Source organism: Octopus bimaculoides, chromosome 2, assembly GCF_001194135.2.
Source record: "Octopus bimaculoides isolate UCB-OBI-ISO-001 chromosome 2, ASM119413v2, whole genome shotgun sequence".
Classification (NCBI taxonomy): domain Eukaryota; kingdom Metazoa; phylum Mollusca; class Cephalopoda; order Octopoda; family Octopodidae; genus Octopus; species Octopus bimaculoides.
Window position 1 is genome coordinate 56,196,117 of NC_068982.1, and position 3,392 is coordinate 56,199,508.

Below are 3,392 nucleotides of genomic sequence, written 5' to 3' on the forward strand. Positions count from 1 at the left end.
TATATATATATATATATATATATATATATATATATATATTCTTTTACCTTTCATTCTTTTATTCTTTTGTATGTTTCAGCCTTGAAGCTGCGGCCATGCTGGGGCACCGCCAGTGTTCATCGATCGAACGGTCGGTCGTTATCAACAACGGTCGCCGCCGCTACTGTGGTGGTAGCGGGCGGTGGTGCCTGCTTGACGGGTGGAGCGAGCGGTGTAGAGGACCGCGTGTTCCTCGAGACACCGACGCGACCGCTTGGTACTTATTCTATTGGTCCCATTTGCCGATCCGCTAGCTGACGGAGACATAAACACACTGACACCAGTTGTCAAGCGGTGGTGGAGGAGAAACACAGACGCAAAAGCAGGCACACACGTACATACATTAATAGATACATACATACATACATACATACATGCATACACACACACATATACACAATAGGCGTATTTCAGTTTTCATCTACCAGACCCACTCACATGGTTTTGGTCAACTCGAGACTATAGTAAAAGACACTTGTCCAAGTTGTCATACAGTGGGACCGAACCGGGAACCACGTGGTTGTAAAGCAAGCTTTTTACCACACAGCTACGCCTACGCGTAACCATCTCCGTGTTTCTAAAGTGAAGCTTTGAGATTATTGTAATGTGGATTCTCCATTGGCGATGTCTCCGCTCAAGTGGGTGTATCTCGTCGGTGCACTGTTACACATAATGTCTCACAAAGAACTATTACAAAGAACAGATGCTATCAGGAATGTCTGGCAAGTTCTTACTAGTTCTTAGTATTTAATAAAAACTTTGGCAGCAGAAGCTATTAATGGAATATTTATTTTGCAGAGCTTTTGTATCATGCTATATACACAACACGTTGAAATTTCGGTTTGTAGCTGTGTGGTAAGAGGTTTGCTTCTCAGTCACATGGTCCCGGGTTCACTCCCACTGCGTGACATCTTGGACAACTGTCTAGTATTATAATCTCGGGCCAACCAAAGCCTTGTGAGTGGATTTAGTAGACAAAAACTGAAAAAGAAGCCCGTCGTGTGTGTGTGTATATATATATATATATATATATATATATATATATGTGTGTGTGTGTGTGTGTGTGTGTGTGTGTGTGTGTATAAGGTAAAAACTCCCTTCTGTCGTAAATGACCATGGGATTGCACTTAGAAAGTTACCCTCCAAGGCTCAAGTCCTGGCAAGTACGTTTATGGAAGACCAGCAGTCGCCCATGCATACCAGCCTCCCCTCTTCACGCCACCGATGTTATCCAAGGGAAAGGCAAAGACCGATACAACTTGGCACCAGTGATGTCGCAACTCATTTCTACAGCTGAGTGAAGTGGAGCAATGTGAAATAAAGTGTCTTGCTCAAGAACCCAACAAACAGCCCGGTCCGGGAATCGAACTTACTACCTCATGATTGTTAATCCGACGCTCTAACCACTGAGCCATGTATGCATGTATATCTATATATCTATATATAATAATATAAATAATATATAAATATATGCATATATATATATATACATATATGTACATACCTACATATATATGTATATATACATGCATATATGGGTACAGGACATCAAAAAACCGTAGACAAAATGAGAAACGAGGACATAAAACAGAAACATATAAAACGAACTTTTTATCGAACAACGAAAGAAACAAACAAACAGAGAAACGAGACAGGCAGTATAAAAAAAACATTCCCTTCATCAGTTGTCCCTTGTTTTATCTACTCCGCGTTTCGCATGTCTTTGTGTCTGTGTTTGTACCCCCAACCGCATGATAACCTGTGTTGGTATCTCCCCGAAACTTTATGTGTCTGTAACTTAGCGGTTCAGCAAAAGAACCGATAGGACAGGCACCAAACTTTAAAACAACAAGTACTGGGATCGGTTTGTTTGAGTAAACCCTTCAAGGCAGTGCCACAGCATGGCAGTAGTCTAATGACTGAAACAAGTAAAGGACAAAAGTTATGTATAATACTGGGCTATATAGAATGTACATCAGGCTTTCGGGATACGGAAAAATGCGCTTTAGCCACGCATTATACACAGGTAAACGTGATACTTCTGTCTTAAAATGCTAAGCTATATGATGCGTACACAGATGTCAAACACCTGTTATACTTAATATAATCTAAGATAAATGGTTGACAGTCTGAACTGTTCATACTTTTTTTTATTTTTTTTAGAAAGAATTGAATGAAGCTCATCTGAGGCAACTACTGAAAGTCTGTCGGTAACGAAAAAAGTTAATTTATATTCGTAAAATTAGATCAGTTTCTGTGTCATGAGAAGTGAGCAAATAGCACTTCCGTTTTTTTTTCTCTTTCAAGCTGTAAGGAGTGTAAATAGCGACGATGTTAGATGCCTGTACGAAAGTTCTCAACTCACTTCTCTTCACGACACACAGACTTATTTTACTAGTCATGCAAACGTATTTTAACATCACAATACTACATGTATTACGAGGAATGGTGAGAATGGTGCTGCTCTTTAATTTCGGACTAGATGATTCTTTTTGACTGCCAGAAGCATTAGTAATCATATCTTCTAATAGGCGTAAACTTCTCTCTCTCTCTCTCTCTCTCTCTCTCTCTCTCTCTCTCTCTCTCTCTCTCTCTTTCACCCTCTCTCACCCTCTTTCTCGTCTGCCCTAACTGTCTCCCTCTGCTTGCAGCTGACACGTGACACGTAACCAGCCTTTTCTTTTCTTTCTCTCTCTCTCTTTTTTACACCGGCCGCGAAACTGACCGGTCCAAAATTCTCTAGTCCCCACTAGTAGCTGTCTCGTTGTTTGTCGTCCTTCTGTTTCTGATCCTTTAGGATTCCCCTCTAACGGTTACCTATGATTCGTTTTCATTTGGCCTTGAGGCTGCATTCTGTTCGCTTTTTATCTATTTCGTTTGTCCTTCGTCCATCGCCTTGAATTACATTTATTCACTTTCGTGAATACAGCATGTTATCCATGTATTGTTTGTTCTCGGTTCAACATTCTCCGCAACACTTGCGGACGCCACCAGCTAGGAAGCATAGCAGTTTGAGCATAATGGCGCGAAACTGTGTAATACCATCCGGTTGATGACTGATGAAGAATTAGGGGCCTTCTGTTTCTATTTTCCGTCCGTTTGCGCATTTATTATACGTTTTTTTTAAACTTACCATTCTATGTCCGTTTATTTATTTATGCATTTATTATACATTTTTCACTTATTATTATCATTATTATTATTAATATTATTATATAATTTAATCATCACTAATTATGAGTGAGGGTACTGAATAGTACTTATATTGCAAGAAATAGGAGTTAGAACACTTAATACTGCGTGAACCCACGCAGATTATATATATATATATATATATATATATATATATATAT

At 39.5% G+C, this 3,392-nt stretch overlaps 1 long non-coding RNA gene across 1 annotated transcript in view; it reads left to right on the forward strand.

The window, feature by feature from the left end:
- Positions 1-3,392, forward strand: part of LOC106883916 (uncharacterized) — a 60,604-nt gene that overhangs the window by 37,402 nt on the left and 19,810 nt on the right. The window contains exon 2 of the long non-coding RNA XR_001411178.2: positions 2,203-2,249. This is a non-coding gene — a long non-coding RNA (uncharacterized LOC106883916). The remainder of the gene's footprint in view (positions 1-2,202; positions 2,250-3,392) is intronic.